Here is a 25,090-nt window from a genome sequence, read left to right as displayed (position 1 = left end):
GGATGAAAAAAGGAGGCTAAACTGAAACACAGAAAACCTTTCAATGTTGCAGTCCAAGTATTTGTGCCAAGAAGAACTACTAGAAACTGACTGAACCTGCAGGTCTAAGCGCAGGCACTCCAGCAAGGAAGTCAGTGACAAGTTTGACTCTAGTCATGTTTGTTACTGCATATAATCTTCAGAGACTGGATTTGCTCCATGTTTTTTAATAAAAGACTACTTATTTTTTACTTTTCTTCCCCCAACAAATGACTCAAATGAGTCGGGAAAAGCATATTATGTTACACCAAAGGAGCAAAAGGTAGCTTGTCCAATCATGGAAGAAATGGCAGGAGCTGGAGCATACAAAGAAATCATTCTTCTAATATGGGTGCTGTGTTAGATCAGAACCAAGTTTAAGAGATGACACAGACACATCCCTCAACATTCTGTGGGCAATGCCATGGCCCAGGAAACACAGCACGCTCAGCACTATTGGATAAGGCCCATCTCCTGTCATCCAGATGCAGCCTTAACAAAAGCTCCCCTCTAGGAAAGATGTCATGCATTCATCTAGACATACTAAACTTTCAGTTACTCTACCTCAAGTTCAGGTATCATATCTGAGTGCTTTCTCAGGTACTAATAGCACTCAATTGTTGGAAAACACTCATGACTTCCATTACAGCACTTGATACAAGCAAAGAGGTTGGTGAAGACACCTCCTAAATCTTGTCAAGAAACTTCTCCTCTGGTGTCCCAGAAAGCTGCTGTGTGATTGCTAGTGATTTACAGAGTTGTATACATTTCTTGTGGGGATCTGTCCACACAAGACATGTCTTACCAGTACAGCACTGAACCTCTGAACACTGAATGGCAGCTACCTAACTAGTATGTAGCCATTTAACAGAAGTCAAGAATTCAAAGACCAGCTCTACTAAGCAGTAAGTAAAGCCAGTAGAGAAGTCAGAAGACTAACAACACATGACTTGGAGTCAAGATAGAAATATACATGCAAATCACATTCAAGTCTTCTGCACACTTAGCTTCAATGGAGTCAATAGGCAACCGCTTAACTGTAAGTTAATAGGGGATATTCCCAATGATTATTTGCAGCTCTGGTCTAAGTGGTCCCCAACATCTCCTATGTATTTGAGCAGGATTAGCAAAGAACCATCTGCCACAAAGGTGAACAGGTTGCCTTGCTGAAGTGCACAGAAGTAACAACCCCACTTGGAATACAGGGGAAGACCTTAGTGGGCTTGGCAAAAAGCCTACCTTCCAGGACACAGAAGCCATTAAGTCACCTGGCTTAAGATACCTAGAGAACCTATTCCAGTGCAGCAGATTTCAGCAGTATCATAATTTTCTTGATCCTGATTCAACTCTTACCAATAAACTTTGTACTGTTATTTCAATGCAAAGTATTTTAACAAATACACTATAGTTTGTTTCTCTATGGAGAGTACTATTTCCATGATAATAGATGACAAGATGACAAATTAACAAGGTGACATTTCATGTCAAATTTCCTACACAAGCTGGCTATGAATATATTACACTCTAGTCTTTCATGTGCTCGTGTTTCACTTGGCTACTGATGAAAAATAGCATAATTTTTTATTGCCCTTTTGTTACTGGTATTTGAGAATCTGAATTTGCAGGTCCCCCACAGAGTCCTCATCGGTGGGTACCAGATCATCATGGAGGCTGAATCAATATAAGCAGGTGTATTGGTGGCCCCAGTTGCTCTGTACTTTCAGTTTCATGTCATTGATGAACTCAGAGCATTTGTTCCGAAATGAGAAGGAGCTGTTTCTTCCTCACTGTCATTTCATGATTTACGCAGGGTAGAGAGAATCACTCAACAGCTTGCTTCATTCAGACTGTCCTGCAAGGACAGAAAAAACAGCTCCAAAAAGCTTCAGGAAATACATTTGCAAGTATTTTATAGTACTTTAAAAGTATACTTTAAGAGTATAACGGATAAAAAAAGGAAAGTCATGAAAACAGAGTAACTCAAAGGAATTCTGAGCCAGGATGAAGGCCTCAAATAAATCTTCCAGACATTGCTGGACCTGTGTTCACATTTCATTAGGATGTGGTTAAAAAAAACCCAAACTCTAGAGAAATCACTTACATAGACAGCAAAGTCCTCTGGAACCCTGGAGATATTTTCATTTAAGGGACATTTTAATTCAGATAAGTTGCATTGTAGCTTCTCTTGGAAAGAGAGCTTTTAGGCAACTTGATGAAGATGTGATCCTGACTTCTTGGGAAAGCAGTTTCCTGGGTGATTCCCAGGCTAAAAGAAGAATAATGAATACTGTTCATTTGGCAAAGGCTATAAGCCCTGCCATGAGTATCAGGAAATTAAGAACTGATTTGGCCCATCAGCTCTAGTGTGTCAATACATTCAGTAAAATACTTCAGGTATCTAAGAGAAGTATTCATTGGAAATCATGCTTCATAAAGACCACCTCAGCAGAGAACTAAGTACTTAGATGGGAAGGAGCTACTTGCACTACCTGTAAATGCTAACAGGCTGCACCCACTCTGGAACAGCTCATCAAGAATAAGCAAAAGAGTGCAGAGCTGAAAGGCATCTGTCCAGCTCAGGTGGCAAATAAGGGCCACTTTGATGAGACCTTCTTATAAGTCACCTCCTCTCACTCAGTCTCACCTACTTCTGCTGGCACCAGCCAACTCTCCAACTTTTGCAAGGAGTTCTGGGGCCAGGCCAAGACAGGCTTGCAAGCAAAATTTGGGGCAAGCCAGCAGGGCTGGCTGTCAATGTCTGCCTGTGCTCACTAAGAGCCCCAGCTATCTCACACCTCAGACATCTTGAGACTCTGTTCGCCTTTCCTGTCAATGCAGCGCTGTCAGTTTTCATGAGGACTGGCAAGGCAAACTCTACATGATCAAGTTAGCCTGTTAGAAGCTATTCAGCACTGAGGACCTGAGGGAATCTGGGAGAAGAAATACTCCTCAGCAGGGAAACATAAGAGGCAAGGAGACACCTGAAAGAACAGTGCAGAACAAGCAAGCTTTGAGGAATGTAGACAAGGGTAAGGGAAATTCTCAATAGAGGCTTTGTTTACTCCTTTCTCTCCCTCCACTATTTTGGTTTCTCTATGTTTTTTGGCATCCCTCAAGAATTACCTCAGAAGACCTCATGTAATCCATCAGTGGAATGCAGACTTAAAGATTTTTCCTTTACTATTCGAGAAGGAGCCAGAATTTTTTGTAAGAATAACAGAAGCACCTGAAAATTCAAACAGTAGTGTGATGATCAAGGAATTTCTTAACTGGAGTACTACATCTATTTATAATCCTACGATCTAGTGAACAACATGAATTATGGACCTGTGCTCAGATAACCAACAGAGGCATTATCTATTACAGTTATTACAGTTCCTGATGTGGATGAACACTGGAGAGCCTCAAAAAGAAGAGGATTTATTGAGTAACGTAGTTGCATGTGACCAGTCACAGTCCTGGTACCTCCCTCCTTTACCCACACTTAGACTTTCATGAATTCCATCTATTGCTGTCAGAGGAGGAATTAAGAAATGCAGGCATAGTTTTCTAATGAATAATTCCATAGTGATACCTGTTCCCATTGCACTGTCAACTTGAATAATGCTACTAAGTATTAATACATCTCCAACAGTTGTATTCACTACCTGTAACAGTATATATGAAGCTAAAAAGTGCATGAAGAAATGTTAAAGCCAATAGTAGAGTAATAAACCATCAATCTAACCTACACTGGCCTGGAGTTTTGACAGGATTATACTATTTAACTCTGGTGAATATTCTGCTGACTATATGCCATTGTGTGCTAATAAAAACAACATACTCCTTTGCTGCAAATCACACATACAGAAAACCTCTATATTCATAGATTCAGTTATTATTTATCATAATAATAAATATCTGTGATTTTGGAGATGAAGTCAGAATATTTAATCTAACACAGATAACTTCAATAGTAGGATCAAAATGCTTCAAACATGTTTTGGACAGCTAGGAACATTATTTTATGTTGGGAACGTTAGTTTAAAGTAGTAAGAATTTTCAAACTTTACTATCCTTTTCCTACCTACTGTTGGCTGACTTTAGATTCAGTCATGCCCTATGTGGCTCAGATGTTTTGAAAACATACTGTATTTTTTGCTGAGTGATGATTTATATAAAACTGCTTAAGATTTAAGATTAAAGTCTTTCTTAACAGGTTCTCAGTAAAAATGCCTTTTTTCTCCAGATGCACCCATCCATTTTCCTGTGCAGATAGTGAAGTGGTAGATTAGTCTCTGTTGAGATTAGAATGTGTGATACTTGCTCCTATGAAGGATATGTTTTAGGGAAAAGAATATAATCAGGAAGAAACCTATTCTATTTAAGATCATGAATTAATATTCTTGACCTTGAAGTTGCAGGCTGAGCTTTAAGAATAAAACACATTTTCCTTGTTGTGGGTGGAGTGCTCCTGAAGAATAAGAAAAGTGGTATTGTTTCAAATCTATGGGCCTCCTCAGCTGGCTGGAGCAAGTGGCAATAGATCTATGCTTAAGTACAGCTAATCTGGACATTATTAATGGGGATAATTAATTTTGGCTTAGATGACCAACATCCTAAGCTCATTCAGAGAGCCAACCACAAGTCAATAAGGATTAGGAAGCACTGATGCAAGTTGTTGTGGGACTGTTTAACAAACAAGTCAATAGCTCAGGCATTTAAATTGTATTTCTTTCATCATAAGAATTCATATCTTCAAATACAGTACATTACAGTAGCACAACCTGCAAAAGATGTAGACACAGTGTTAAGGAAGGACTACATCTGAGGAGAAAAAGGGCTCACTGGGCAATCTGAATGCAATAGGCTGGCAATCTGCTATCTGCTCAAACTCTAGAAGAAAGAATCCATACTGAGGGAGAAGTATAACATTCAGGGAAAGAAAAGTAGATACAAACTTTGAAACACCTTCAGCATTCTGTAGGTAATACTACTGCTTAGCCATAGCTAAAACTCTATTGTCCTACCTAAGCCCAAATAAGAATTCCCATGTTAAGTCACGTTCCTAAGTCACCTGCATCTCCGAAGAAGAGGTCCTACTAAGTGCTATTAGCTGTGTATTGTACACAGCCTTATTCACTTGGTTATCGTCTCTGTTTCATCCCATTTCTGACAAATAAAGAGAGGTTACAAAATGGAGCCCTGTAGTCTCTGGCTCTTAAGAGCTTTCAGATGAAAACCCTAATCCTTGCTATGATAAGCTTCTTAAATGAATTTCTGGTTTGTGCTGGTGATAGGTCAAGAGAGGCCTCTTTACCTTAGGGATCTGATAGTGAATGCGGACAGAGTTTGGAGAAGGGCTACGCAACTGTAAGTTTAAAAATTAAATAAATAAATAAAAGTAACTGCTTAGTAGTTGATTATGAAACCTTTTAACTTCTGTACCTGGCTTCCTATAGTTTAAGTATCACAGCATGCAGGACAAAAGCCGCCCGCTTCCCCCCCCCCAAAGTAATCTGGAAAAGTATGAATTGTAGCACTGTTGAGAAAATAAGAGTAAATTCTCAAAAATAGGATGATATTCTGGAGAAATGATTTTTTTTTTTTTTGATTAAAAAACAGCTGATGTTCTAGTTAATATGTTCTAGTTAATACAGCTCTCTGACTCTTAGAATCCTGTAAAGGCTGCTCTTTAGAGGTAAAGGTTCGGTTTTAGGTTTCTTGATTTCTTTCGTGTACAAGAAAATACTATTTAAAATAATAAACTGTTTTCTTCTCTCCTTTTTTGCTTTTGCCTGGCTGGAAAGGGGATAAAAGATGTTACAAGACCTGCTTGGCTCCCTCTGAATAGAGGGGTGAAAAAAGTCCCTTTAAAAAAAAAATAAACGAAATAAAAAGGAGGATTTAACATAGGTAAAAGTGAATATGTTGTTTCCTTGGTGAAAGAATAAATTGGGAAAGGGAGTACTTAATTATTTAAATGAAAGATATGTTTGAAAAAGTGCATCTTTTCTTCCTTTCATGCCTTTTTTTGCTATGTGGCTCAATCTTCTTGTAGGTAACCTTCTAGCTATACTTAAATATACCTCTCTTTAAGCATGGAATAAGACTACTATCTTTCTTTTTCCCAGATACTTCCCTGATCATATGGAATTTGTTCCAAAGTTGCATATAAATAAGCGAGAAAAGAGATTGCATTCAGGCCTTTTAGTGGGAGGATGCTGTCTCTTTTTTCTGTGGCTAGTCTTCACTGTGAGCATAGATATTAGTTCCTGAATGATAACAGTTAAATCTTCAGTCTCTGACTTACCTAATCTCTGAGGAGTGCTGTGGGTACTCAAATTTTCTGAAAATCAGAACTTTATGTATCCCGCTGTATGAGTCAAATCATTGAGTGTTAGGAAAGGTATGAAACAATTGACTTGCTGGTGAACCAAATGCACTTTCTTTCAAAGATTGAATTTAGATGTCTGTGTAGCAAATAATTGCCTAATCTGTTTTTGTTTATGTAGACTAAATCTCCTTAACTTCAAAAATCTCTATATATGTTTCTATGACTTTTAAGTTCAAATAAGTTGCTCCTAAAACATAATTAGAGTTTATATGGCAGCAGGTTTTGTTCTGAAGTTACAGATTGGTAAGTCAGTTGTTAGAAGCTAGGCCAAGTTTGTGTTTTATAAGAATTTCTAAACACTTAAAAACATTTTCATTAACATTGATGATCACATCTATTACAAAGAATGTGCATGCTACTGAAACTGGCTAACTTGCTTTTATACTATGTATATTTTACTAAACAGAAGTACTACTTTTTAAAAAGGATTTTCCAGTCTAGCATAAAACCACAGGGGAGACATTCACAGCCAGAATATTTTGATTATGTAAAAATGTTGTTCTCTGGAAATAAAGCAATAGTTTGGCCAATCTCTTTTGTTATTGGAATCAAAATCCGTGTCAGGTCCCAGAGTGAGCTAATAGATTGTAACTGTCGTGACCAACTTGTACTATCTTTCTCTGTAATTCTTCTCTGCAGCCTCTTCTCCATGGCTGCCTATGTTCAAGGTCAGCTTTGCCAAGGCACAGCTGTACAATCGTTGCTAAGAACCACTGAAATATGAATTATTTCTTTGCTCTTGCATTGCAAAGTAAAACATGTCTGCTTTAGACCACTGCTAGGGCCGATGCTGATCCTGAGGTGTATTCCCCGATACAGAGCTGTGCCTAAGCAAGAGCTGCTTGAATCCAGGCTGGCTCTATCTTAAGTCTCTGAATTTTTGGTTAAAACTCTCAGCGGCACGTTTTATAGAGTGATTCATCATAAACCGAATAATGAAGAATGGTTGGGGCCAAGCTGCTTGTTGATTGCTGAGTAGTACTAATGATATACTGTATCACCTTGTTCAAATTGCTTAGAATCAGGTTCTCAATACTTGAATAAATTTATTTGAATGACTTAGCTGAAAACTGAGGCATTTTATTGTTAGGGAGGTTTAATTGCTCAGATAGACCACTATTCCTTATCTGCATTATCTGACTGGCATGATCTTCTTTTCTGTGCGAGTAGGAATTGACAGGATGGATATTTGCGTTGTGCCTGCTTAGAGTAATGATATGTGCCAACCCAGAGCTTGCTCAAAAGTCCTCTCTTGTTTACTTAGATGCTTGTACTCTGTCCGTTTCTACTGAATGTAAAAAATGGTGCTGTAATTTCTGTATCTCTCTATATGAAGAATCACAAAGCTGCTGAGGCTGGAGGGGACCTTTGGAGGTGGCTCAAGCAAGGTCACCTAAGCCAGATTGCTCAGGACTTTATTCATTCAAGCATTGAATATTTCCAAGGATGGAGACTCCACTGTCTCTTGGCAACCTGTGACAGTGTTTGACCACCCTCACAGTTATGAAAACTCTCTCTTTTTTTTTTTTTTTTTATGTTTAATGGAACTTCCTTCATTTCAATTTCTGCATTTTGCCTCTTGCCCCACTGAAAAGAGACTAGCTCTGTCATTACTTCCTCCTATCAGGTATTTATATCCACTGATAAGATTCCTGTTGCCTTTCTCTTCTCCAGACTGACCGATCCCAGTTCTCTTTCCCTGTGTCAGATGCTCCAATCCATCAATCATTTTCATGGCATGTTGCTGGCCCATCTGTTCTCTCTAATGAGATTGTCCAAAAGCATGCACACAACCTTTTAGAGATACAAATTTCTATTTTTAAGCAATGAATGATTTCTGTTTTCTCCTTGTGCTTAAATGGGGTAGCTCAGAAAACACCTCATACAAAGTGCTGAATCCTTGTTCTCAATTATTTATTGTATCAGCCTGAATTTCAGGTAGCCATTATGTAATTCTATTAGTTAGCTATAAAATGCCAGGAAGCAAAACTTCATAGCACTGCTGTTGATCCACGTGATCTCTTCTGTGGGTCAGCATTCCTTCTATAGACCTGCCTTTGCTTAGTCTAACCCCAGTGTTTCTCAGATGGAGAACATCATGTAAACAGTGGTTGTTTATCATGTCTATTGTCTATAAATGTTCTGTTTCTTTCTAATGAAAAATGGCCATGTAGTTCCTAATGGGAGTTCATTTGCTAACCTGCATTCGTGTTCTCTTTTTGTTTCCAGCATTCTAAGTTGGTCTTGAGATTTCTTTCCTTAAACTACTTGTATTCTAAATGAACTTCAACTTCACCAGTTAAATGAGTGTGTTTCTAATAGCTTTCATTCTTGTATCAATTGTGTCAGAAAATCATGGGGATTTGAAAAGAACACGCTTTATGTAAACAAGTTGATATTTTTAGAGCATAGGGTCAAGCAGATCAGCTTTTAATTAGAAACAGATTAAACTTTGATCACTTCTGCAGAGCTCTCTGGCATTGACTGTAGGTAATCCCTATGAGCTTTGCAGTGAACCCAGTTGAGATGTCTTGCTAGTGACTTTGCATTTAAAACTGAAGGTCAGAAAGTCAAAGCAGCAAACTAAAACTGGGAAGAATGAGATTCTATTGAGGCACAGACACAGCTGATGCACTACAGGGAAACGCAAAAGAACAACTGTCCAAAATGCAGATCAAATGCTAAAGTACTCCTAAGCTCTCAAGATCAACTCATTGATTGATGGTAATGTATGAATGTATCTACTTCATTACAGCAAAACTTATATAAAACTGAGTAGCACTAGAGTTCAGATCTACCGAACAGGAAATAATAATCTGTAGTTCTGCAGTTACTGACCGAGTTTGCTAATGATTGCTTCAAAATGTAGTGGAAAAGATCTTAAGAGCTCAGTAATGGTGTATGTAGTCAGCTGCTCTAATAAACCTTGAGGTATTTAGGTTGTTTCTACAATGATCAACTGATTTAACTTGCTATTGCCATGTGTATCTTTTGTTTAGCAAAGCTAAAGTACAATTTATAGCTGCTGAAAAAGCAACTCCAAAATAAAAAGTTTTTAAAGGACAGAGTCATGTCTGTTTATTTGCAGAAAAGCATCAAAATTTAACAGTGAATAACTTCAAAGCTACCAACAAATAATGTAGATTAAAATACAAGATGAAACTGCAGTGGTGAAGCTATTGCTGCAAGAAATTCAAGGTGATAAGATATAAAACTGAACTTTCTCACTATGGATAAAAGTAAGAAATCAAAACAACAAAAATATCCTGAGAAAGCTGCTTAAGAAAGCACAATCCCTTTTATATGTTCTTTAACTACTTCAACCAAAAATTCAGAAACTTAAGATAGGGACAGTCTCTTTAAACATTCAGGCATTCTGTTATTCTTGTGCATGCACCTCATTTAATATTGCTTACTGTAAAATCTTATTGAAGCTTTCTTCAAAGCAGTGTAACACAGTGAACAAGTCAGCAAATCTGATATGTTTTTCCCCAGCTTTGCAGTAGCTCAGTTAATAACCCTTTCTCTTGCTTTAACCATTTTCTATACCTCACCCTATAGAAAGAATGTAAGCATATAGAGTTTAATAGTATTCTCTTATTCCTTGATAATAAGTGATATATTGGCCTGTTGGACTGATGGGCTTAACAATTGTATAGGTGAACAGATTCAACAGATTACAGCAGTCACAGTTGCATCTGTAAGCAAGAAGCAATAGAAACATGTAGTCAGTGGACTGACTCTTTCTGACTGAAATGAGCTCAAGTATTTGCAAATGAAATAACCCTATCTTATTAAATTAATTTTACAAAAGTAATGGAAGGTATGTATAGATGAATAAGCAGTCCTGTATAGTCCTGACAATGTGCAAGGAGACTTGGTTAAGACTACCTGAAAATCATGTATGGGGGGAGGAGGAGGAGGAGTTGGATAAATCCAGATTGTAAAAGCAAAGCATTGAGCTTAACTTTGATCAGAAGACTGCATTTTCAGTTCTACCAAATCTTAAAATGCTTAAATTATTATGTAATATGTCACCAAAGTGTGCCAGTCTTCTGAGTGAGAAGGAGAAACCATCTCAAAATTGAAACTGAAATCATCAAAACTTAGAATACAATCTGCAGTTCAACATGACCTACATACCTCTTCTGTTGGGGTGGTCTCTGTACATTTATGAATTTCCCTCTTAAGCATTTTTGTTGCATTCTACCAAAAAATAAATTGCATGTTTAAGTAGTGTTTTTTCACTAAGCTAACTTCAAGTATGAGGCCAAATAGCTGGATGTAGTAAGGTCTATTTTTAAGTGCTGCATGGAATCTAGGTTCTTCTTAGCTCACTGCTTACTGTATAATCCTTCAGAATTATTTTTAAGAATGTTCCCTTACTCAACTGGAAAAATAGTTTTCCTCAGCAAATGTAATGTGTGTGTTTTAATGCTTTAGAGTTGATATTTTTAAGCATTTATCCACATGAAGAGTGGAAGAATTTTTTTTTATTTTTAAAAAAGCAATCTCGCTCCCCCCCCCCCCCCAACTCTGAGATCTTGCATAACAAGGATTTCCAGAGCTTGACCTTTAAAGTCAGGAGGAAAAGAATTGTTGAGAGGACTGACTACCAAACAATGAATTAGCTGCACTGGAAGAACCTGTACTAGTTACCTTTTTACATCCTAAAGACTTGTTTATTTCTCAACATGTTTCAATTTAGTATTTATCCCTTATGTTTACCTTTGCATGTTTTTGAGCTAGTTATGTAAGGTTTTTTCCTTGACTGACTTTTTTGCTTTTAAGATCTTAGTCTTGGAATGCATGTGTTAGAAATACAGAGCAGATATTTGTGATACTGAATTTTTTCAGGCAGAAATCTGTCAAAAACATGGAAATGAAGACATGGATTTCTGTGAAAATCAGTTCTAGAATAAAATATAAATGGTATTTTAAATTTTAATGTCTGTTGCATATTGTGTTTTTTTTAAGTAGAAAATTTGAAAATCTGAATTATACTGAAAAGTTGCATCTTTATAGGAGCATGGTGCTCTGAATAGTAGGAATTTTATTTTGCAGAATTTCTTAGAATTAATCTTCCAGGAAAACGGGATAAAGTTTCTGGGCAGAGTACGTGCACTGAATTCTAACTTTGTTTTACGATGGACTTTATAGAATAACTCTAGGTAGGCAGTTAAGTGTTTTGGACTTTTTAACACTTTCAACTGTAATGTGAGTATCCCTGGTCCTTTATTAATACTTGACAAGACTGTTTTCATGGCGCATTGTGATTTGGACTTACACTTTTGAAAGTTCTCCTGGCCCTAAGGGTGATCATCGCTAGAGGGTGCTGCACATCTAGTTTTGTACCTCAGAAATATTTCCCCTCCAAAGTAATTTATAGGTACCGCTCTGCTTTGCAATATATCTAACCATTGTTGCTGTTGCGGTACTGAATTCTTTTGGATTAGTTTTTGGTATCTGTTAATGCTGATGAGTGATATAAGACTTTGGGAAATGACTAGGCAATACTGCTGCCTAAAGTTCAACTTGGAGGTGCTTTCTGTGATCTTAACGGTTTTTTTAAGCAAAGCTCAGCTTGTCTACTGCATCTTCTGAATTCATCTCTCAGGTTTTTTGAAAGACACACATGGCTCCATTTCTTTTTGTCATTAATTTTAAAGTCATTAAAATGTAAAGTGATGGAGATCTTTAATTATGTTCATACTTTGTTTCAGCTGTCATTTTAAATAAGGTTTTCACATGCCTAACCCAACTGGGATTTCTGGTATAGCATAATGGGCAATGATAGAAATATCTCATTATCATAAGAACCCATACCTATGAATGTTATGTATTGAATTGCTTTGAACACCTGCTGGCATTCTACAGTACAAGCTATTGCATCTTAAAAGCATGAGAACGTAGGGTGGGGTGCTGTGAAGCCAAGAAAATATGGAACTAGAAAAATGCCTGAAACCTTACATTATTTTATTCTTTTTCTGTCACATTTAAAGCTGCTATTTGCTCTTTTGAGCAGACTTTATCAGCAGCATGAATATGGCCTGTGCAGCACCATCCTACAAGACACCCAAGCCAACCACGAATGAGTTGGTGCATCTAAACAGTATAGGATCGTCCTGCTTAAGCAATTAACAGGAAATTTAATGTACCTGCCTATGTCTGGGATGAACTTAACCTCTGGTAAGATTTAACCCTCAGCTGCAGTGAGTTATATTTAAGGGATTTTTTTTTTCATACTGCAAAAGAAGTATTAGCACTCAGGTCACCACAGCTCCACAGTTTTTGTTTTAGGATAATTTATGTTTTCAGATCTGAGGGAGGTGTCTGATGTGGGAACTGTGAGGCTTCAGTATGCAGTTGTCTGGGAAGGTTTTTGTCACAATCTGAGAAACGAGTATATCTAAATGTTAGGTAATGTGATTATCCTAACCATAGAAGAGAAAGTTAGGCATGCTAAATGTTGATTTTTTTTTTTTTTTTAGGATATCTCTTCTACCCTCCTGTCCCCACGAAATGGAGTGAAGAATCTATATTGATTCCTTGCAAATCTGTAAAGCTCTTCAGAGAAGCTTATTTCAACAAAGGTGCAAAGGGTTGTTCCGAAGCCTTCCAGGCTAGGAAATAAGCTCTTACGGGCTCACAAATTTAAACATACTGTTACTGAAGAGAGGTTGGTATTTGGACTTGCTGGGTATGTTTTTCCTAAGCTACCACATTTTATCAGCTGACCTAGCATGTGGGTAGCTTTGGGCTGACTGGAGTAGGTTTCTCAAACCTCTGTACTGAAATGAAGTTTGGTTCTTGGATTCTTTGATTTGCACTGACCTGCTCTGGGGTATTCTACAGTGTCTGAGAGGAAAATATTGGCTTTTTTTGTTTTCTCCCCCCTCTTTGGATATGTTCTTTTTCTAAAGACTCAGGTTGGCTGAGGAGCTATGTTTGGGTGAATACTGCTTGTATTACAGTCTGAATAAGTGTTTTCCCTTCGGTATATAAATAAAATGAACATTTATCCAATGAACTTGTTCCACTACTAAGGCACAACCACATCAAGATATCTTTCCTCTCCTGTTTTCTGCTTGGCTTCATCCCAAAGACAAACCCATGTCTATGAGCAACCAGCTTATGATGACCCTGCTCACCATTTGCTTCTGATAGGAATGTCTGACACAGGAAAAAATTGTTCCTCTGCTGACAAGTACTTCATAGTTAGTTAGTTCTAATACAAAATAAAAAAGGATCCTTTTTTCAATAGGGTGCACACAGGGACTAACATTCTGCACACAGCTGTTGTACGTGTAACACTCGCTCACTCTGCATCCAAGAGAGATGTCTGACCTCTTTCTTTCTGCAGTGTAAAAAAAAAAAAAAAAAAATCCAAAAGGTGTCTATATCCCTTCTACCCCCAAGTCCAAATATGGTTCAAAGCAAACACCAAATATGGTGTTGCTTTACAGTGATTCCTTTGTCCTATTTCTTTTGGCTCTGGGACGCTTAAAACAGTCAAGCGATGACTTTGAATCAGAGAAAGCATCACCGCTCCAAACATTTGTTTCCAGAATGACTTAACAGTCACTGTTTGCCCTAAGATAGCAAATTGGCTTTTCTTGTAATAGTTTTCAGTTGGTTGCTGGCCCAGTCGAGTTCCAATTTTAAGCCTCATCTGATGCAAAGAAGTAAACTTAAACCATGGTGAGGTTATAGGGTGAAGGGAAGGCATTTTTGGTGCCAAGAATTGCTTTGATAGGAGCTGCATGTAGAATCCTTCTCAGGCCTCATGGCTTGGAGGGAAAAAGGAGTCAGGTGCTTAGAGGAGAGTCATCTTTGAAGAACCACTGCAGAAAAGCAAATAAACATGTTTCTCTTGCAATGTAAATTCTGAGGAGAGATTACATCTATAAATGATCTAGAAGTTTAAGCTCTGAACACCTGGGCAGAGGAGGAGAAAGAGGCAGAGCTGCTCATGGAGCACAGGGTTTCTTATACTTGTTTTTGAGTGCACCGTGCTAGGAGTCCAGATGCTTTTTTTTCTTATGAGTGCACACATGAGGTACCTAATTAAATTTTCACTTGGACTTGTATTTGGGGAAGGAGTAGTTGGGAAAATGCCTATGTGACTTGGAATAGTATTCACATTTTGCAACAGAGAAATGAACTGAGGTTAGGAAATAACTATATTGAGCAAACTTCTCTGATTTGCTGAGCTGAAACACTGATAGAAACTTTGGGATTCATATTTTTGGGCAATGCCTGATTTTAAAATTTGCCAAGAACACTTATTAAAAGTGACTTTTGCAATGATTTTTTCCCCTTTACACAATGCTATTTTTGTATATCAAATCTGTTCTTCAAGAAACAAGGATTTTTAAGTTCCAGTCCTCAGATCTTGCTCAACCATGGATGATTTGAACTGATGTCCCATGAGAAGAGTCAGCACTGTTAGTCCTTGCTTTACTGCATAAGGAAGATAAGACTTGGGGAAGTGACTCTGCTCAAGACCTTCTGTTATACTCATCACTAATCTATGAAAAATAACAACATAAATTCACATCTTGTTCTTCCCCTACCTCTAGACTAAAACACCACAACTGAAGCAGTGATTTTCAGTATTAAAAACATGAGTTACCACAGTGCAAGTCAAGTCAGGCTTTCTGCTCCAATAGCATGCCTGCTTTCTCCTTTTCTGTCTCATTTTTCATGCCCCGAAATAGCTAATGCTTCTGGTTGTTAGGGTACAGCCAGGGCTGCAGAAGGGATAAGTTTAATATATTTGATGCTTCTCACTTGTGTCAGTTTTAACTTATTTCCTGCATTTGCCCTGACCACCTCTCTAACAGATCTTTCAGGATGGCTCTAACTTGGTCTGGAACCTACTAAGAAACTTTATCAGAATCATAATTGCAGTATTATGGACGTTATTCCAAAACTTACAAAAAGATTTCCCTTTCAACAAACTGATACTATTTCACCCACCTACCTCCTCTATACCATCCTCTTGCCACTCCCCTTGTCCCCCAAAATAAAAAGCATTTTTACTGAAGAAAATCTTGTGGTGACAACTCTTAAGCTCAGTCATAAACTCTTTCCATGAGTTTCAGGACATTCTGATATTCTTCAATTGCTGTATGAAGACCTCTCAAATAGCCAATTGCAGTTTGAAATTAAACATTCCAGATTCCCATGTGGGGAAAGAAAGGATAGAGACAGACAGAGAAATTATGTTTATTGGAATTCAGGAAAGCAATAGAATTTCCCTTATGTTTACTTGGAGTAATTAGTGTTTTCATGATCTCTTCCAACAGCATGCTACCTTATTTGCCTCTTCTGGCAAAAACGCTATGCAATTCCTTGATTGGTGTGAGTTGGGATGGAGTAGGGGGAGTTAATCCATTTTAATGATGTAAATGCAATTAGCATGTTCCTTACTGTCAGTGGAAATGACCAGGATACTCTTAAAATAGTGTAGTCTGACTACACTTGCTATCTATTCTACCATTTATTCATTTTATTGGCCTCTAAAAATTGAAATGGGTAAATGTCGCAAACTCTAGTCAGATGGTATGGGAACATTCCAGGTGATCAATGAAATCTAGATTACAAATTAGCTATGCCTTGAAAAATGTAAGCCAGACTAATGATTCATTTTGCTGTTGTAAAGTAAGGAACTTTTCCTGTGTGTATGGGGAAGATTAATATTTTTGCTCCTATTAACTAAGTGATTTAGTTTCTGCTAACTTAACCTGAACAGAAGTGAGACATAACGAGTTCTTGCCAGTCTCCAGGAAAAATGCAGTTAATGTTTTTCTGTCTTTCAGTTATTTCTCACTTTAGATGCTCATTATCTCTCAGATCAGGCTTGGCCTGAGCAAACTTTATTCCTTGCTGGTGGGGAATATACTTCATATCTTAGTCAAAGGTGCTTTGTTGGCACATGTGTGTGCATGTGTTATTTAGTTTTTTGATTTTTTTACAAGTAACAACTGCTGGTACTTCTTGCAGCAACTGGACAAGGATAGCAGAGCTAAAAGGTTTTAGAGCACCAGAAAAATAGTATCATTAGAAAGCCTCGGGAACAGTGTCCTAATTAGCACCTGTCAAGAGGGGCTAAATGGTTAAAAGATTTGTCAGCTCTTTTGGCTTGGTGCTATGCAAATAAAGATTTAAAAAAAAAAAGGAGTGGGGGGGGGGCAGGCGGCACGTGTTCATCTTATAGCAAACCTATAGCTGTAGACCAGAGATGACAAAAGACAAGAATCATCTTGGAGCAATGTACTTCAGAAGACTTTTGTGTCTTCTGGCAGCCATCTGGTCTGCTGCATTGCTAAATCAACTTGATCATTTCTCAGAACTTGTTTGTGGATTTTTTTTTTCCCCTTTTCCCTAGGTAAGGCTATCTACTATAATGGACAAACTGGGGCAAATTAGAGTCTAGTCTACCTGTATGTGCTCTGATTTCTCCAGTCTGATAGGATTTGATTCAGTATGTAAGTGGCCACCTGGCCCTTAGGTAAAGAGAGTGGGAAAACCTTGGGAAGAAATGTGGGAATGTTCTAACAGAAGACTTTGTACTGGGGAAGGTATCTGCTTTAGTTCTGTGGGACTGCTCTGGAAAGGATCAGAAATCTGCCATCATTGGATGCTTTATCTGAAGTATTGGCAAGGAAATTGGCCAACCAGCTTCTGCAAACATTAACTCCTGATTGCATTTAACAGCAAGTGAAAGCTGTGAAAATGAGCTTCTTTCATAAAACTAAACTTGTAAATTCATCTCCTCTAGAAATCTGAAGAACTATTGTGCAGTATTGATCACTTTTTTCTCCTGCTACGAAAAGATGTTTTTGTTCTTCACAGCAGCTTCTGGAAGCTAAAGGTTAAAGGCTAAATTCTTGCTATGTTTTTTCACAGACTGAATCTCACCCAAGAGATCTACACAAAGCCTGAACCTGATTGGAATCCCTTTCCAAAGAGTGAGCTCAGTTTGAGAACGTGAGAGAGAAGTTATGAGGTAGATGAGTGGTAGGATAAATATGAGGGAGAAAATTTAGTTTTAAAAGTCTGTTTCACTCTCTCATACAATCAAAGCACTTAATTCTTCAGTTAGGGGTCTCACACTTGCATCCCTAGTGTAGGACATTGAGTGTTGCCCTTATGGAGTGTTTTATGGAAGATCTAAATTTCAAAAAGTCTTTTCCCTTTATAAAGTGATAGCAAATAATGGAGGGAAGTGTTCAGTCTCTCTGGAAGTGTTATCCCACTACTTTTTTCATTTAAGTGTGCACAGAGCCTCCCCTCTGCCAATGCTATGCTAGAGCCTCACAGAAAACAAAGTCTTTGAATTTGTTTTTTGCCATCTCATTTAACAGACTATGATTTATTTTGGTTGGTTCCCTGACTGGAATTGCATCTGTGTCACTTAAGAAAGACAAAAATTCTAACATATTTATCTCTTAAGGAAAGACCTGATATGGGGGAGGGTCACTCACATCACTTGATTCTAGCCTTTTTCAGCTCTCTCTGAATTTGACTGTTGCACTCATCCTTCCCAGAAGAGGTGATTTGTGTCTGTGTGCCCTGGTAACTGATGTGCAGATAACTAGAAGTGCAATATTAAATTTTGAACTAACCTAACATCTGAATCAGTATAAGCTATCTATGTGCATGTCGTAAATGTCAGCTTTTATTTCAGGCAATAATAGCATGTGAAATCTGAACGTGAAACTTTGACATCATCTTGATCTTTATTAATAAACTTTATTTTTGCAGTAACTCCCTTCATTTCTTTATACTTAGTGGAGCTAGAGGCTTGGACCATAGCAAGTCTGTCCCAGCCTCAAAAAGCATTTTGGTGTATTTCTGGAATAGTCCTTGGGGTAACCCTATAATTAAAGCACTCAAGTTTCCTGCTCTTGTGCCTGTCTTGTGAACAAAGTGTCTTAAAATCAAAAGAGCTTTTCTGATAAGCTCAAAATACCTTTAGATAAAGGCTTCTTACCATCACAAAGGCAGAAAACTTGCCAAATGCATCTGCTAAGAGTGGCTGTGATGTTCTTTATGTGCAATTTTCTCAAAATGGTATGTTTAGATGATTAGATTACCTAGGACTACGCTTCCGCCTCCCCAAGTTCAGTTTATCGCAGTGGTGACTGAACAAATAGCCATGGTGAGATTCAGAGTAATATATTATAAATAGAGTACTCTAGTACTATATTAATTAGTAAAGAGGTTCCTTCACATTAACCCTAAAACTGGAATTCAATAAGTAATTGCTGTTTAAAGGATGGTTAAAACATGTAATGTATTTATATCATAATGCTTTTGTTTGCTTTCTGAAGGTGTATCTTATAGGCCATGTACTTACTTGAAAAAGCTGCCCAAAACTGAAACAAACAGTGAAATAGTACTTATTGATAGGGTTAGCTCCTTCAGTAAAAAAATATTTTTTTAAAAAAAGGTCTCAATTCCGATAGCAATCTTTGGTAGTCTAGTTGTGTGTATTTTTCTGTAAGTCAGTTTGGAAGTTCTTTATTCAGCAAGCCCAAATACTACTACTGTCATCCGTATCTGACCCAAATGCTGATGTGCTGGAGCCCCATGAAATCCATTTTGGGAAAGCCTCTTAAGCTTCACAGTTTTACTTCCTTTTAACAAGGAGCCCTCTGAGGCAAGGCAAGAGAGCAGAAGGAGCTTTGAGACCAGATGAGAGTCGGTACATTTGCTGAAACGTCCGAATAGTAAACAGACATTCCAGAAAGCCTTTTTTTTTTAATTCAGAAGGTAATAAGTGTGGTCACAGCACATAGCGAGACATCTTTTGTGCCGTTCTGGAACTTTAGGATCATTGGTTTACAGTAATTAAAAAACACATTTATTTCTTGATTTTGGGGATCTTCTGGAGTCGGAATACTTTTGATAAGCGTAACTCTTTGAAAAGTGTCCCTGCAACTAGGAAGACTGAGATCAGATTGTACGAGCACTAAAGTCCTTAGAAAATAGAAACCAAAACTTTATCCTGAATCTTTTGAAAGTTAAAATAGTCTTTGCATGAGTTTTCAGGAGGAATAGTTTATGCTTTTAATCTCTTCAGGCTGGCAATATTGGGATGGACTTATCATTGCCTGAAGGTTTGTGTATACAGCTCAGTGAATGAGGTGGTTTGAGACTTGATAACAGCCTGATGTTTCATCTTAACTAGCTGGATCTGGTTCTTTAGTCATCCTACACTGTGCAGGTAGTCTTCTGGTACCAAGACAGATTCATTCATAACTAACATAGTTGTTAAACCACATTTCCTTGTGTGTAGAAGTAATAGGATGAAATTAATCTTGACAGATTGGCTCTATGTGTTTTTCAATTATTATTCCTTTTCTATACAGCAGCCCTCTAATGTTTATGCCTAACGAAATACTCGCTGTCAGATAAACTTGCTTTGTATTATTAGTCTTCCTAACATTTCCTAGATTTTAAAGTTATTTAAATACACTACGTAAAAACAAGCCCAGTTTTCCTTCTTAGCCCAGTAAACATACTGCAAACTCACAAGACCACTGTTCAGACAGACTGGTAGATAGTATATCAGAGAGGTGCTTGCTAACAAACTTTAGTCATAAGTTTCTTAACTCTAGTAACAAGCTGCTGTATGCTGTAATTTACTTTTGTTTTTTATGTGGGTTTTGTTGCCTTGGCACAAGGTATTGTGTCTGTAGGACAAGTATTTCTTTATGTGCTTGCTGACGTCTATCATTTGATTAGCTTATGCTGGTTAATAATTCCTGGCTCAAAGGACAAGTTCCTGGTCAGGGGATATTGTTAAATACGCAATCACAGAGTAAGTCTTGAGTGTGTTCTCTACCGACCTTGGTCAACAGACACTAAAGCAATCTGTTACCTGTTAAGCTGTTGTGGTATATTTTTTATTTCTTTGAAGTAAGACTTTAATTATGTTATAACTTCATAACTTCAGTGGGGTACTCTGGGGTATCACTGAGGTCTAGTTACTGTCACATGTATTTGAGGAGGAACTCAGATGCCATACATACATATTATCAAATATATGTGTGTATATATACACACACACACACACACACACACACATATATATATATATGTGTGTGTGTGTGTGTGTGTGTATAAACATATCTTAAACCAAGGCCCCCTTTGCTCCCTGCTGTGCTGGTCCCCCCTCACCACCATGCTTCTGTAGGGGGTGAATGCTCGTGGGGCGCTGCCTCTACTGCTGATGTTGTGACTCTTATACTGTTTACAAGGATGAGGATTGAAAGTGCAGCTGGACAATTTTTGTCAGCAAGTGCTCCTATCACAACTGAATTTAAGGGAAGCCAAACTCGTGTGTACCTGGGCTGTCAAAGCACAGAGCTTCATGTTGGCAGCTCCTTGGCAATTAGGAAATGACACTGAGTTAACTGTCTGGGCAGGTTTCGAGTGCGCAATCTAAAGAGCCTTTTAACTTCTGTGTTCCTTATTTCTCCCTTTTTGAAAATCCATATTCTATTCTGATAATGCTCAAATCACAAAATTAAATCATAAATGTAGTCAGTGTTGCATTAAGTCTTGTTAAACAATGTGTTTTTTAGAAAAGCTTGATCTGTCTAGAGACATATGGTAAATATGTATTGAAATAATCTATTTCATTACAACTTTCAATAAAAAAAATCTGGCTTTTTGCGCTGGTCATACAAGGTAACTTCTGTGAAAGTGACTTTTAGAAGGAGGAGGAGCTAACACTTGAAATTAAGAAAGCAGTCAAGATTTTAAAGAATAACTTGCTATTTGAGCTGCCTTGATTTTGATTCCAACTTGAGACCATCTTAGGAAAATTCTATGCTGAGGAAGAACACTTGGCACTTTCCCTAGGAGTGTCTGACTGTCTGCATTTGGATGCTTAGGAAAGGAAAGATGGGAATTCACCAAATCTCTCTGAAATCTCTGCCCAAGTAGAATGGATGAGGAGGGTTGGGGAGAGCCAGAAGGGAATATTACAAAGCAGTCTAAAAGGTGTGATCCGGTCCAGAATAAAAAGCAACACTAAGAATGAGACATGAACAAAACTATGGACATAGACTGAAGTATTACTCTAATTAAAGGGGGAAAAAATCACGTTTGTTTACAGCTCAGCAGAGGTATTTAGATTGTTAGTTAGGTGGGCCAAAAGTCTTGTTTATGAAGTATACCACTGAATAACACATCTTTAATATTACTTGTTTACCTGTGGGCTGTCGTGCCTCATCTTCACAGGATATGAGAATGTTGCGATGCATTCCTATGGACACTAGTCAACACTTATAAAGAGACGTAAGAAACGCTATCATGTGTTAGGAATATGTATTTTACAGACTCAAATATTTGAGTGTGGTTTCAATTTTTTTTAACATCTGGTCTACTTAGGGTTTTTATATAAACAAGCAGTTATATGTATAGGAGCATTACCCTAGCAGGGCAATAAGGAAACATTGCATTTCTGTGTGGATTATACTGTCTCACTGTGTTTATTCCTCTCCACACCCACCCCTTTCTCTCTTTTTTCTTCTCAACAAATATTCAGAAGTATGGTAAAGTATGCAGTGAGGCATTACCAATAGCAGTCTCCTGGATAGAAAACACAACCTACCTTTGACAGCCCTCTGCAACTTAGGCTGTTAGTCAAATTAGTAAGGTTCCAAATGCAGATAAAAGCTAAGGTCCCTGCCTAACGTATTTCACACTTGTGAGTTAAGATCTCAGTATTCTTCAGAGAAGTCCTCTATTGCTGTTGCTTCTTAGCAGCCCGTGCAGGACAGCGTAGTGCAGTCTCAGCACAGGCAATCAGTGGCCCCTGCAGCACTTGTTACTGCACCTTCCTGCTCCTGTCCCCAATAGACCTGCCCTCCAGTCTGACAGAAAACTATTTATAAATTAAGGACAGAACTTGCTCAGGTAGGAAAGATAGAAAAAACAAGTTCTTTGGATTTTCTTTTTTTGTTTCTTTAAGAGATAGTGGGTTTTTAGGGTTTGGGGTTGTTTTTGCTTTTTTTAACCCCTACTTGCTGCAGTTTAGCATTTGAAGACACAGGTGACTTTTGGGTATCCAGACATTAGAGAAGATGCTGACTTTGAGCACCTGGACTTGAAAGTGGTGGTGCAGAAATGCTTTCTCATTAAGTGTACTGATGCAACTTGAAGTTTTATCGATGGTGGGAACTGTAGCCTGATATATCTTTCCACAGAGATTTATCTGAATACCTAAACAAATGCACTTTGTTTGTATTGGAGCCTTATTTGTATTTCCTTTCCACAAACACCCAAGCAAGCAGTATTACTAGCAGGAACATACTTGAGAACTCTTTGTTTTTAAGCAATGATCGGAAAGAGTTCACCTAAAGATTGGACTTCAGAAATACAGTGTTTACATTGAGTAGACAGTGAACAGTTAACTATCTGAAGTGGGAAGTTACTGTGCGTTTCTGTAGTTCCAAAATACCTTATTTTAAATACTGGAATGTGGTTCATGAATAATTACTAGGAATTTGTGGGGTTTTTTAAGTTAACGTGCATAAAAGCTAACATGCGAAGAGAGGGTTTTTTTGAGGAATAAGCATATAAAACTATCCATGAAGTCCTAAAAGTCACTGGATAAATTGATCATTCCTTTCCTGGAACAAATGAATATCTTGAAACAACCAGTGTCATGCCCTGTATGTTATGTTACAAAAAACAGAAGAACTCCCCAAATTGAATAAGGCTGTTCCTACTGAAGCAAAAGACCTGCTCTTAGTTGTTATGGTTTATATATAGGTTATGTATGACCCATACACTTCAGTGTAACAAGAGCCACAAGAGGGCAACACTTTTGTATTCCCTGTACAGTGAGCTGCTGATTTGTGTGGTTTTCCTCATTTGAGCCCCCAAAACTATGGGGTGACAGAGCTTTTTCTGGAGGAGGGCTATCTTCCCCCCTCCCCCAACTCTCCATTTGGTTGCATTTAGTTGAATCAAAGCAACCAATGAAATAGTGATTAAAAGAATATTCAATTACAGTTTAGTTCAGGTAGAGATTTTTAGCAACAGGAGACTAAATGACCAGTGCCTTCCATTCTCTCACCCAGCATGAAAGCAGGTCTGGCACAGTAATGAATAAATAATTAAAAGTGGTTATATAATCCAGATTTCAGTCAGCTTTCTGTCCTAAACACTGTGCTGTCTCAATTTTTTTCTGAAAAATACTTTAAATTCCAAATTGCTAGATTTGCTGAAAGGATGTCATTCCTTCAAAGACTGGAGGAAGAGATCTTGTTTGTTATCTGCAGCTCATTTGGTTCAAGTGCTTTGAATGAAAATTCTGTCAGAAAATAACCTTAAATCTTGAAAGAATTCTCAGCCTTTCGCATTGCTCAGTAACTTTGGTATATTTTCCCCTTTTTCTGAAAATGGGTGGGTGGGTGTGGGTATAATTTAATTTCTCTAGGAAGTAGCTTAAACATTCCCCCCCCCCCCCCGTTAATGAAAGTAAGGCTAATTTTTTCCTTTTAATTCCATTACAAGGCCTTTTAAAAAGTCGCACTCAAGTTTATAGGACCCTATTGTAATTAAGAAGCAAGTGATTTTGTGTTTTTTTTAATTTTTTGCCCTCCTTGAAACTTTTCTGAAAACATAGTTCATATATATTTTTGTCTTTTTGCTGTACAGACTTGCTGTTTGCAAGTTTGATACTTCTTTTTCTTGATTTAGTGTTTTAGTGACTTTCCTCTGACCATCTACAGACCTCTTGTGATGGTTTCATTCTGTTCCTTTTGAAATCAATGGGGTTTGCCAAGGTTTTCAGCAGAAGCAATATTTTCCTGTTAAAAGTTTAACCTGAGAAACATTGGCCTGCAAAAGCAGGTATCCCAGGGAAGCCTGAAAGTAGTACCCATCTGCTCTGCCTCTGTACATCCCGTAAATTAATAACGGCACCCACCGGGCGTGGGAAGGTGGAGCAGCCATGCTGCCCTGCATGGATGCAGCCAGTACGTCTAACCCGTATTTGTTCTGTTACGTGCCCTCTGTGATCGATCTCCCGGACAACTGGGTGGTTGTTGAGGAGACGGTGCAGCTTTTGATGGGGTGCTCCTAGCTTCAGAGGAATACCTCCTATAAAAGAGAACGGCGAATGTGTGTTAATCTACAAATAATAAAATATTGGTATTTTTTTAAAAGCTTTTCTTAGTTGAGGCATTATGTGATCTTTAAAGTGGACTGCAAAAGCAGTGATGACTTCTCAGTTGTTGGAAAGAGAAAGAACTTGGACAAAAATGTTCATGGTTTTTACTGGAATTCATATCACATCGTGAATATGGGGTGGGAGACAGGAAACAGCAAAATTCTGAGCTATTCTAAATTGTACCAGTTTACATTTCTTAGTAATTAAATGATTTACATGCAGCTGAAGGAGTGATTGCAAACTACAAGAAATAAAAAGAAAAAACAAGCTGTGGGAAAGAATAGCTGGAATGTAGTAGTGTTTTTTCACCTAGAGATCTGGTGGCTCTTTGTGGGATCTGCAAGAGACAAACTGAGGTTCTTTTTTTAAAAAAAAAAAATCTACTTGTTAGGTGGAGATGGAACTTTGCAAATATTTGCTGGTAAAATGGCAGAATTGTTGGTTTAGAATGGTTTAGCAGAATTTTAGTTAACAGCTGAGTATTAGCAATGACT

General features: G+C 37.8%; 1 long non-coding RNA gene across 1 annotated transcript in view; it reads right to left on the bottom strand.

Annotated features, from left to right (window-relative positions):
- Positions 1-24,492, bottom strand: part of LOC134136193 (uncharacterized) — a 30,174-nt gene extending 5,682 nt beyond the window's left edge. The window contains exon 1 of the long non-coding RNA XR_009957450.1: positions 24,354-24,492. This is a non-coding gene — a long non-coding RNA (uncharacterized LOC134136193). The remainder of the gene's footprint in view (positions 1-24,353) is intronic.
- Positions 24,493-25,090: the final 598 nt, after the last annotated feature.

Source organism: Rhea pennata, chromosome 2 (genome assembly GCF_028389875.1).
Source record: "Rhea pennata isolate bPtePen1 chromosome 2, bPtePen1.pri, whole genome shotgun sequence".
NCBI lineage: Eukaryota > Metazoa > Chordata > Aves > Rheiformes > Rheidae > Rhea > Rhea pennata.
Note: the sequence above shows the minus strand (reverse complement) of the source record. Positions and strands in the feature narration are given on the sequence as shown.